Source organism: Pistacia vera, unplaced genomic scaffold (assembly GCF_008641045.1).
Source record: "Pistacia vera cultivar Batoury unplaced genomic scaffold, PisVer_v2 Contig978, whole genome shotgun sequence".
Taxonomy (NCBI): domain Eukaryota; kingdom Viridiplantae; phylum Streptophyta; class Magnoliopsida; order Sapindales; family Anacardiaceae; genus Pistacia; species Pistacia vera.
Genome location: NW_022196865.1, coordinates 107,046 through 120,449, shown reverse-complemented (window position 1 = coordinate 120,449; position 13,404 = coordinate 107,046).

The following is a 13,404-nucleotide window of genomic DNA, read 5'->3' as shown; positions in this document are numbered from 1 at the left end:
ATGTGATCATTCGTCCAATGTTCACGTTCGATACTTCATTCTTTAATAAATCAACTCATTACTCGTGCCCTTATGATATGAGTCTCATCACCCAACCATCAACATCTCATGTTAATCAATGGCAACACACAATAATGCTGATCTTGTGAAATATTGCCCCTGATTATTATCACATCCGATCAGGAACATGCTTAAAAGNCTTGACTCAAGGGGAGGCCTAAGGCCTTCGTTGCCTAGCCCTTGAGCCAGCACAGAAGTTATTAGTACCAGTCATTGTGGTCCAAATTAAATTATTTTAAAAATCAATTAAATTTAATGCTAATTTAAACCTTTTAATTTCTAAGTAAACTTTTATTATTTATAGTTTCACATTGTCAATTATGATCCTCTATTTTAATGCCCGATGCTTCTAATGTGCTTATAGAATTACAATAAACAAATTGTTAATTTTGTTTTCTGTTTAAGGAAACCAAGAAGATTATTAAAAATATTCAAATAAATAAAAGGAAATGATACTTATACTCAAAAGAATACATCTTTAAGAACCTTGAGAGGAGCTTAAGGGTAACCAGGTAGTTCGAAGTACAACCAAAGTATCAAATTTGAAACGTTGTCATAATAAGAAGTGTTTTGCAACTAATGTTTAACTTTAACATTGTAATTGAACTGTAAATGTTTATCATAGTAGATTAGTTTCATCTAGACGTGGTCCCATAGATATAGGTAGGTTGTCGAACCATGTAAAAATGTGTTATGTGCTTTTCTTTTTGTCTTGGATGCATTGTTTATATTAATGTTAAATAAGCCAACACAAAACGCACAAATGAACATGTTTACCTATTCCGCTTAAGTTTAATCAACTTGATAAAGTAATTATAAAGAAGTCACACATTTTCTCTAAGTAAGCTCCATTCAAAAGATAAAACAATCATATTCAAAAAAAAAAAAAAATTCATTTGTTAGAAAGTTGCACTGGTTCTCACATAACAAACCCATTTCCTGTTAAGTGCGATGCTAAAATATTAAGAGAAAAAAATTGGAATAAAAGTTAGATGATAAGTATATTAAGCGTTCTTACTACATCAAAGACCACGAAGACAATGCATGGCCATGCAAGTGGAGTTGGTGGAGTTGTCAACCCCACTACGTGATTGGACGTTCGTGTCCAGCCCCTTTAGTTTTGCTACATATCACTATCCACCCAACCATTTCCAAGATCTCTCATAACATGATTTCTATTTGTTTTAACTCAAAGGCTTGACTAATCAAGTAATAGAAAATAATCAACAATGTTATACGTATAAAGTTATAATGGGATAAGAGAGTAATTTCCTTATAATCAACGTGGTGCTACCATATGAGCAAAACATTTTAAAAATCGAAATGAAAGAAAAAGAAAAAAAAAGGTAATAAAATATAACTCAAAGATGACAAATTGTTTGTGATTAAAAAATAATCAAATGTTATATCAACTCAACAATAAGTCATAATGAACTATAGATTCATCATAAATTTTGTAATTTTAACCTTATTTTTCATTTTTATTCTTGTTTAAAAGATGAAGAGGGAAGGTTTGGAACAAATTTAAATCCAAAGCTTAGGGGAGGTCGAGGATAATAACCATTCAATAAATACTATTAATCAATCTCAACTAATCAAAGCTTTGAAAAAGTGTAGCTATCAAGGTGGGAACATTAGAAAAAAAGACATATCTCCTAACCTAGTGCAACCATTTTTGTCTTCTCCCACACTTTGGGACATTGCCAATACAACTAGCCTGTTGGAATATCTAATTAAAGGTAGGTATTTTACAGCTTTCACCTTCAGCCTCTACATGGTTGAAACACACTCGCCTCTAACTTAGCCTTAATCTCGGATTTGTGATTTAGTTCAATAAAATATATATGCACAATGTTGTATTGTCTTGACCCTACCCAAAATAAATTTAGTTCCACTTTGAGTGGCCGTGACCAATAACCACACTGGAATATGGTACACCCCATGCTTTAAAATGACGTTACCAATCAAATAAAATTTTATTAACAACTTTGTTTAGATACAATGTTTTTTCTCTAATAATTTAAAAAAGTCATATTTTTCATCTTTCTTTATTATTTTTTATAAAAGAAATCTTGACAAAACGAGGATATTTATTAGAAGGAAGAAAAAATAATCATATCTATGATAAAATGACAATGGGATAGGTATTTTGAATCAGATTGGCTAGATCAATTTTATAGACGTTACTTTCAACTTCAAAACATTAAAAAAAAATTGAAAATGTAACCACTTGACTTGATTCTAATTAAAAACAAGATGATTCACATAATGCCTTTAAAAATAAGTGTCCTAGTTTAAATGTGTCTTGTAATGAGTGATGAAGGCAAAGAGGCTTGTAATTCGAGTTAAATATTTTAAAATTTATGACGGATGAATGATAACTGTTAATGAACAATTATTTAAATCATAATAATACATAGTTTTTCTTTATAAAATAATTTTAAGAGAAATTGTTGTATTATAGAAATAGAATTACGATATAGAATTAAAGTAAAGGAAAAAAGTCGTGTTTAGTGTTTGAGAGTTGCACTATGTTCTCACTCAACAAGCCCATTTCCTGTTAAATGCGATGCTAAAGTAAGAGGAAAAAAAAAAAAAAAAAAAGGAATAAAAGATAGATATAAGGATCTGAATAAACATGCCCACCACATAAATCTATTAAATGTTTACCACATCAGAGACGACGAAGACAATGCATGGCCATGCAAGTGGAGTTGGCGAGATAAGAGAGTAATTTCCTTCTAATTTAACGTGGTGTTACCCCATGCTTTAAAATATATATGCACAATGTTGTATTATCTTGACCCAGCCCAAAATAAATTTAGTTCCATTTTGAGTGGCCGTGACCAATAACCACATTGGAATATGGTACACCCCATGCTTTAAAATGATGTTACAAATCAAATAAATTTGCACTAACAACTTTGCTTAGGTACAATGTTTTTTCTCCTATAATTAAAAAAAGTCATAATTTTTTATCTTTGTTTATTATTTTTTTATAAAAGAAATCTTGACGGAACAAAGATATTTAATAGAAAGAAGAAAAAAATATTATATCTATGAAAAAAAGACAAGGGGGGTAGGTATTTCTAATCAGATTGGCTAGATTATTTTGACGAAGCCACTGCATGCATGGCATGGAAGTGGAGTTTGGTGGAGTTGTTAATCCCACTACGTAATTGGGGATTAATTTATTGAACCCCTTTGGTTTTGCTACCTATCACTGTACACCCAAGCATTTACAAGATCACCCATAAAACAATATATACATTTTAATTCTAATTTCTTAAATTTTCATATGTATTTTTTATGATACCCTTAATATGATAAATTAGGAGCTTGCTATATACATCCCTTAATATCTTTCTTACTTTCAACTTTTGTATTTTCAAAAGAATTACATGTGTTAGTATTTTTATAATTATGGTTACTTATCTTTAATAAGAGCATATAACATTTTAGTATTGTTCAAGGTCACTCCTACTAAGTAAAATTCTACTCTGTCCTACGCAACACAAATATAGTTAACAAGAGCTAATTAAACATGCCCGCAACATAAATCTATTAGACCAGTGAATTCTATTGATTTTTTTTTTTTTTAATTTTAAATAGAATATTATCTTGAAAAGACAAGACTTTAAATCAAGCCATGTTATTTTCGTAATTTAATATTTGTTATTTAAGTTTATGATTAGGGTTTCCTTTTTATATAAGGGTTGTTATTATGTTATTTTTGCTGACATAATCACTAACATATTATCTAATAGAATTAGAGTAATACTACACTTACAAAGAAATTTTACAAAGACCTCCATACAAAGTGATGTGGCAAAAAATAAATGGAATAGTGAATTTAATGAGTTTGACTTTTTGTTTCACTCTTCCATTTATATTTTGCCACCTCACTTTGTATGAAAATCTTTGTAAGATTTCTTTGTAAGTATAATATTATTGATAGAATTATCAGAGCATAATAAGTATTTGTTTTTCTGTTGTTTTTGTTGGGAATATTTTGTTACATCTTCTCCATGGAAAGAGAATGATAAGGGTTCATGAAAAATGTTATGCTACTCATAATTCAATTACTTATTTACCTTGTTAAGGAATTATGTTAGTAAACGTCGGAGAGAAGATTTTTGGTGTAATTTTTTAAATATGAAGAGATATGTGAGATGCTATTTTATACTTATGGGGTGCCATTAATTTAAATCCAAAGCCTGGGAGAGGCGGAGGATAATAACCATTTAATCAATAATCTAATTCAAGGTTTGAAAATGTAGCTATACATGGGAACATTGCAATAAAATTTTGCCTAACCCAGTTATATTGTTTGTCTCGTCCTCACACTCAGGAATGTTGTCAATACAACTAGCCAATTGGAATATTTCATTAAAGGCCGGTGTGTTACAACTTTTACCTTTAGCCTCGACCTAGTTGAAACATATCAGACCCCTAACTTAGTAGCATTATGCTGTATTAATAAAACAAAACTTAAAAAATTATAATATGAAACTTATAAACTAAAAAAGTAAAACTGAAAAAAAATGCATATGTCATATGTAGAATGTTATGTTATAGCCGTAGTCCATATTTGTGGAAAGGGGTTAGGGCGAACGATCTCCTAAAGGGAATATTAGTTCCACTCTAAATCTGAAACATCTTGACCAATAACCACATTGGGATATAGTACACCATGTGCTTTAAAATGATGTTATCAAATCAAATCAAATTAATTGAAAACTTTGCTTAGGTACAAATTCTTTCCTATAATTGATAAGATCTTGAAAGTATACATTTTATTAGTGATTCAATTAGATTATTTGTGAAAAAAGGTGTTTAATTGTTGGATTTTGAATTTATTATTTCATAAATACGTTTTACGGGATCACGGGTGTATTTTGAGTATTTTCAGGTTCAAACCGATATTTGAAGGAAAAAGAATGATGTCGATGGAATTCGTGACAAGTAAGAACAAACGGTGCAAGAATCGGAGTTGAAACGAGAAAGTTGTGACTCGTTGAAACTACAACGTAAAATCTGGAAATCCTTTAAGATGAGCATGCTTCGATATTTTGATCATAACTTGAGCTGTGGTAATAGGAAATTGACGATTCTGTGGCGTTGGAAAGCTTATTCAAAGAGCTACAAAGTTTATGTTGATGACTTTACCAAATTCTGAAGTTCACGGACTCTGGGGACAGAAAGAACGATCGCCGCAGCGATCGTTTCTCATTGCCGCAGCGATGGGTCTCGGGCCTATTTGGGTTATTGCATTCTCCTAATCCGAATTTGAGTGGGTTAAGGATTTTAATTCTTTTCCTAAGTAACTTGAAAACCCTAGACTATAAATAAGGATTTTTAATTAGTTTNAAAAAAAAAAAAAAAAAAAAAGAACTTTGCAACTATCAACCAGCTGAAGTCTGAAATTCAACTATCCACTAGCTGAACTCTGAAATTAAACTTTCATCAAAAAACTGCATCTGACAAAAACTTGCATCTGAAAAATCAGCAGTTACTTGAAAAATCAGCAGTTGCATGCATCTTGTTCAATAGAATGCATAAAAATTTGCATCTGACAGTGTCTAAAGACTAACACCTGGATACATTGATTAACAGAACACTACTTAAGAAACTTTTGCTTCAGTAACAGTGAGTTTCTATTTAAGCTCTTGAAACTGGGAAATAGAGAGAGCCTTGGTTAGAATATCCGCAATTTGTAACTAAGAAGGGACATACTATATAGTGAGCCTTTTGGCTAACACTTGATCCCGTATATAGTGAGTATCAATCTCAATGTGCTTGGTACGCGCTTGAAAAACTAGATTAGCAGCTAGTGCACCAACACTAATATTATCACACCAAATGATAGGGGAAGAGTTCAACTGCATACCCAATTCAGAGAACAAATTAGCCAGCCAAGCCAACTCAGTGGCTGTTTGAGCTAATGCTATATATTCAGCCTCTGTAGATGAGAGAGCAACCACCCTTTATTTTCTAGAACTCCATTGGATCAAGTTGGGACCTAGATAGATGCAATAACCACTTGTGGATCTCCTATAATCTAAATTACCACCCCAATCTGCATCAGCATAGCTTTCAATACACAAAAAGGCTGTTGGTTTGAAGAGAAGACCATGGAATTGAGTCCCTTTGATATATCTTAACACCCACTTACAAGCTTGCCACTAAAGCTCTGTTGGAGCCTAAAGAAACTGACTCAATTTGTTCACAGTGAAGCTAATATCTGGCCTAGTTAATGTTAAGTATTGAAGAGCCCCAATGGTGCTTCTATATAGACTAGGGTTTTGAAATAACTCACTGTCGGCAATGAAGAGTTTAACACTAGCAGTCATTGGGGTAAGATAAGAATGTGCATCCTGCATCTTGGTTTTGGCAAGTAAATCTGAGACATACTTTGTCTGCTTTAAATGTATGCCTTCATCAGTCTGAGTGGCTTCTAAACCAAGGAAATAGGTGACAGAACCCAAAGTTTTAAAGGCAAACTGGTTGTTCAGATCTTGAACCAGTTGGAGTATAGCAGATTTATTAGAACCAGTGAGTAGTATATCATCTACGTAGATGAGTACATACAATACTTGACCAGAATCTTTGAGAATAAACAGACTTGAATCTGAAACTGAATTGTAGAATCCTTTATCAAGCAGTGCTTGTTTGAGTTTATCAAATCAAGCAGTGCTTGTTTGAGTTTATCAAACCAAGCACATGGTGCTTGCTTGAGTCCATAAAGTGCCTTATTGAGTTTACACACATGAGAGGGATATTCAACACTTTCAAACCCTTTAGGTTGCCTCATATAAACTATTTCACTTAAAGTAACATTCAAGAAGGCATTGTTGACGTCTATTTGCTGTATATCCCAGCCATAGGTGACAGTAAGAGTGAAAACAATTCTGATTGTACAGGGCTTAATAACAGGGCTAAATGTCTCAAAATAATCTAACCCCGGGATTTGTTGGAAACCCTTTGCAACCAACCTAGCCTTATACTTTTGAAGAGTTCCATCAGCATGAAACTTTGTTCTAAAAACCCGTTTGTTGTCCACCACATTCATATCAGCTTCTTTTGGAACAAGAGTCCAAGTACCATTCTTTATGAGGGCATTAAACTCATCTTGCATTGCACTCTTCCATTCAGCAATGCTAAATGCTTAAGAAACTAAATCGGGTTCAGGATAGACATGTTTGGATACAGTTAAGGCAGTGAACTCATCTGGCAGTGCACTTGTCCAGTCAATAGTTACAAAGACTGCTGTGAGTGAATTAGGTTCAGACTGAACAGGTTTGAAAATAGTTAAAGCAGTAGTAGTGGTGATGGGAGCAACAACTTTAGATCTGGTTGTCATTGGGTGAATATTTGTAACTGTTGGTGTGGTGGAATGAACTTGAATATTCGTGTTAGTGGCTGAAGTGGAAGGCAAACAAAAGTTGGATGGTGTGGAGGGCTGTGAAGGTGTTAAATCAACAGCAAGTGAGCAAGCAAGAGATCTTTCATGGGATGAGATGACAATTCAGATGACTTGAGAGAAGTTTTAGTTGAGGTAGCTGGAAGATAACCAGTAAGATCAATTTCCAGAGAACATAGTAATTGGGTTGAACTGGTATTTGGTGCTGGTTGTATAGGAGAAAAAGATGTCTGAATGGTACTAGGTGGGAAGGACTATGTTTGTGAACTAGTTTGGGATACAATAGGTAGTTTATCAGAAGAATCAGAGTTGTTATGGAAATTGATTTCTGGATTTGAATAGGAAGCAAGATTGAGCAGATTATTATTGACAGAATGAGGCTGATGTTGCACTGTAGAATTACCACCTGTAGGACAAGTGTTTCTCGAAAGGAGTTATTTGTTGAGGACACAACATTATAAGGGAAACTAGACACTAAATGAGCAGAATCTGCAGAGATGAAGCCATTTAAAGACACTGAAGATTGATTTGTAGAATTAGGAAAAAAGCACAGTTCTTTAGAGAAGGGAAATTCTAACTCATTAAACTGAACATTAGGGGTAATAAATATTTTCCCTTTGGAATTGTAACATTTATAGCCTTTGTGAATCAGACTATACCCTACAAATACGCATTTGGAAGAGTGAAAACTAAACTTATGTTTGTTGTAATCCCTTAAATAAGGAAAACAGGTGCAACCAAAGACTTTAAGGGAAGAATAAACAGGTGTTTTATGAAATAGGACTTGGTAAGGTGAGACAAAGTTTAGGACAGAGGTAGGCATTTTGTTTATAAGAAAGACAGCTGTGTCAAATGCAAGCCACCAAAAATGCAAGGGCATGGATGCATGAGCTAATAGTGTACGACCAGTTTCAACAATGTGTATGTGTTTTCTTTCACTTCTCTCATTTTGTTGATGAACATATGCACATGAGTGTCTAAATTGTATTCCTGCGGTTGTAAGATAAGAAATCAGCCCCTTATATTCTGCCTCTTGGTCAGATTGCAAACATAGAAGTTTACAATTGAATTGTCATTCAACAAGATGGTGAAACTTGATGAACACAGATTGAACATTTGCCTTGGTTTATAAGGGAAACATCCAAGTGTATCTACTATAGTCATCTATACCCTTCTAGAGAAATAGTTGGAACTGGTCCCCAAATGTCATTGTGGACAAGTTCTAATGGTTTGGTTGCTCTAGATTGTGACATAGGAAAGTGATTCTTGTGAAGTTTGCCTAGTTTACAAGCATCACAAAAAGGTAAAGGTTCTGTGAAAACTGTTTCAGTGGTGTCTTTATGTAGATAGGTCAAAATTTTTTGAAGTGTATCAGTATTAGGATGGCCTAACCTATTATGCCAAAGAGACATCTTGTTTTCTTTGGCATTGCTAACCTAAAGTGCAAATGATGGATCTTGTTCATGATGATTATAATTTGTACTATTATTAATAGAATGATCATGATGCAACCATGGTTTGTTGGTGACAACATTTGATTCACAACAGGTAACATTAAACAACTGAGTATTAAGATCATGTTGAGAAGGTAGCAATAAAGTAGTTTTATTATTTTGAAAGAAAGTACAATCATTGAAATTAGAAGAAACTGAGAAACAATTATTCTGATCATTTTTGCTAGAATAGCTAAGTTGACTCAAAGAACTAAACTGCTCAGGTTGAACAACCTGATTATTAATACAATTGAATTGACTAGAATTAATAGTAGACAACTCTAAAGTCTTGTGATCTAAGGTGGCAGCAAAGGGCTACAATGAACTAGAGTAATTAGGCACAGTGATTGAACTGGATGGCAGAGTGGAAGGAACATGCAACTGATATAAACCAACTTTAAGACCTCTATTGAGCAACACTGTTCTGGTAGCTTTGTCCTTAACAGTGCAAGAATTAGAATCAAATTCAACAACAACTAGATTATCTCTAGTCAATTTGGAAATACCAAGTAAGTTTTTTCTAATACTAGGCACATAAAGAACATTTTTCAAGTGAACACATTAAGAATGTAAACAACTAGGTAACAAGGTAAGGCTAATATGAGATATGGAAAGAGACTCACCATTGCCTACTTGCAATTGTTCATTACCATCATAGCTCCCGCTGGTTACTAGTTGATGTTGATAGGGGTGACATGATTAGTGGCTCTTGAATCCATGTACTAGGCTAGATTAGGAGGTGGGTTGGAGTAATGTGTGAGGCTTGAAAATGAAAGAGTGGTGCAGTGGCTAAATGAGAGACAAAGTACACTTGATTAGGAGAGTGTAGTTGTTGTTGACTAGGAACTCGAAAACCTTGCTGTTGAGAAGGAAAAACTGAATGATGTTGCTGAGCAGGAGGTTGTGGAATTGACTGCTGTATACCAGTATTCCCTTCTTGTTGAGAATATGATCCAGACTGGGTGGTAGGGGAATAAATCTACTGCTGACTCCCATTAGATGTGCCAACATTTGGATAACCAACATTCAAGAAGGAAGGGTTCTATCCACCAGAATACATGCTCCCAAAATTAAACATGCCAGAACCAATACCAAAAGTAGACTGATTTCCAAAGAACTGAGGTCCAAAAAACTGAGGTGGTGCTTTGTTATAGTTGGCATTATACTGATGGTAACACTGAGGTGTTGTATGTCCAATCTTGCTGCACAATTGACAAATTGGCTTCCTTCTACCATTAGCTCTACCTCGACCTTTGGCATGACCAACAAATCCAGCAGGTCGATAAGGAGAAAATGTACCATTGAAGCACCCATTTGGTTTCCAAAATCAGGTGAATAATGTTGAGCATTTTGAGAAGCTGATGAGTGATAGACCTATGGTAATGTTGGTAACAAATGTTGTAGAGAGGTCAACTGATTAAGAGGACCAGGAGCTTCCTTTGATGAACCAGTATGAACAGATGGCAACAACATAGTATTTGGGAACACAGGTTTGTTATTGGCATTATTGAGAGCAGCAACATTGATTGAGCTATGAAGAAAATCAATGGAGTTAAACTTCTCAAGCCTCAGTTCGTATTTTTGTAGTAAAAACTATGCCTCCTGNAGGAGGTGTGGTTGGAGTAATGTGTGAGGCTTGAAAATGAGAGAGTGGTGCAGTGGCTGAATGAGAGGCAAAGTACACTTGGTTGGGTAGTTGTTGCTGACTAGGGACTCGAAAACCTTGCTGCTGTGAGGGAAAAATGGAATGATGTTGCTGAGTAGGAGATTGTGGAATTGACTGCTGGATACCAGTATTCCCTTCCTGTTGAGAATGTGATCCAGAATGGAGAGGAGAAGAAGAAATCTGTTGCTGACTCCCATTAGATGTACCAATATTTTGAGAACCAACATTCAAGAAGGAAGGGTTCTGTCCACCAGAATATGTGCTCCCAGAATGAAACATGCTAGAACCAGTACCAACAGCAGAGTGGTTTCCAGAAAACTGAGGTCCAGAAAACTGAGGTGGTGCTCCGTTATAGTTGGCATTATACCGATGGTAACATTGAGGTGCGGTGTGTCCAATATTGCTGCACAATTGACAAATTGGCTTCCCTCTGCCATTAGCTCGACCTCGACCTCTGCCATATCCAACAAAACCAGCAGTTCGATAAGGAGTATATGTACCATTGAAGACACCAGTTTGGTTTCCAAAGTCAGAGAATAATGCTGAGCATTCTGAGAAGCTGATGAGTGATACACCTGTGGTAATGCTGGTAACGAATATTGCAGAGAGGTCAACTGATTAAGAGGTCCAGGAGCTTCTTTTGACAAATCAGTATGAGTAGGTGGCAGCAATGTAGTATTTGGGAACACAGATCTGTTGTTAACATTACTGAGAGCAGCAACATTGACTGAGCTATGAAGAAAATCAATGGAGTTAAACTTCTCAAGTCTCAGTTCATATTTTTGTAATAAAAATTATGCCTCTTGTAATGAAATTGAATCAAACTTTGACTCAATTCTGGAAGTTAGATTGACAACTACCGCATCAAATTCTGGTCCCAGTCCATCTAACACATACTGGAGTAAATCTTCATCTGAAATGATTTGACCACTTGCTGATAGACTCTCAGCAATTCCCTTCATCTTTTTAACATACTCATTTAAACTCATGTTACCTTTTTGAGTATTTTGTAAAAGATTTTTTAAATGTAGGGCTCTAGCCTTAGAATCACTTAAAAATTCAGTCTCAAGTGCAAACCAGATATCAGTAGCAAATCTACATTTGGACACAATACTAAACATACACTCAGAAATTGACGCAAGAAGCCACGTGACAAGAAACTTATCAGTTTTCTTCCAGGCTACATAAGCTGGATTAATTCTTTCTTTTCCTAGGATTTCCTTAATTCCTTCTTCACCTAGCTCATTTTCAAGACTANAGCTGTGATTAAGGGTGTATTAGTTATAAACTTTGTTTTTAAATTTCAAACTTGTAAATATCTCTAAACAGTTAGTGTAACAGTGAGCAGCTTTGCTGTACAAAAGTGTAATGTTATTGCAATGAAAATCAACCTTTTCCTCTCAACTCATTTTTCTCACTTTCTTTTCTTAGCATTCTCCAACTTAAGACACCAACAACTGGTATCAAAGCCTTACTAACCTAGAATCTCTCCCTCCCACGTTCAATCCTTCATCTCAGCTCAAGAACTTCTTTGTTTTAGACTTCATATTTCTCCTTCTTTAGACATCTAAATTGAACTGATGGCTGCTCAATCAGCCTTGATGTCACCTTTAGTTTTCAATGGAGAACACTATCACATGTGAGCTATAAAAATGAAAGCTTTTCTCTGGGGCCAAGGCTTGTGGCTGTATGTGGAGGAGAATTGTCAACCACCTCAGTTGGGACCAAATCCCACCCTGAATCAGATTATGATGCATGAAGAAGAAGTTGCCAAGGCACCGAGAGCCCTATCTCACATCCATGATGTTGTAACAGACCTTGTATTCACAAGGATAATGGCATATGAAACTGCAAAAGAAGCTTGAGGCAAGTTGAGAGAGGAATTCATGGGAAGTGACACTACAAGGAATATGCAGGTGCTGAATCTAAGAAGGGAGTTTGGGATGTTGAGGATGCAAGAATCAGAGAAAGTTAAGGAGTATGTTGACAGGCTGATGAGTGTAGTCAACAAAATTAGGTTGCTTGGAGCGGAATTGGTAGATAGGAGAGTTGTGGAGAAGGTTTTGGTGAGCTTGCCCGAAAGGTTTGAGTCCAAAATTTCCTCTCTTGAGGACTCAAGGGATATGTCGCAGATCACTCTTACTGAGTTAGTCCATGCATTGCAAGTACAAGAGCAAAGAAGGCTCTTGAGGCAAAAAGATGCAAGTGAGGGTGCAATGATGACAACTCACAAAGGCAAGTCTGTACAAGGGAACAATATGAGATATGCTGGTGACAAAAAGAGTAAAGAAATGAGCAATGGTTAGTGGGATGAAGGAGTATCCACCTTGCTATTACTGCAGAAGAGGTGTTAGTTTAGGCCAAGGATACAATGTAGAGCCTGTAAACAGTTTGGCCATATAGAGAGGGTCTGCAAGAACAAAGGAGAGCAGTCCCAACAGCAAGCTCAAGTGACCGATGATCAACAACCAGAGCAAGGGACAAAACAACTATTTGTAGCCTCCTGCGGTGTAACACAAACAAGCAATGAAGGTTGGTTGGTTGATAATGGATGTACAAACCACATGACACCAAACCTGCAGAACTTTGTCAAATTGAATCATGCATATCAGTCCAGAATCAAAGTGGGAAATGGTGAGTTTGTGGAAGCAAGAGGAAAGGGAGATGTTGCTGTTTAGACACCAACAGGTACAAAACTCATTACCAATGTACTTTATACACCCGAAATTAGTCAAAACCTCCTTAGTGTAGGACAAATGTTG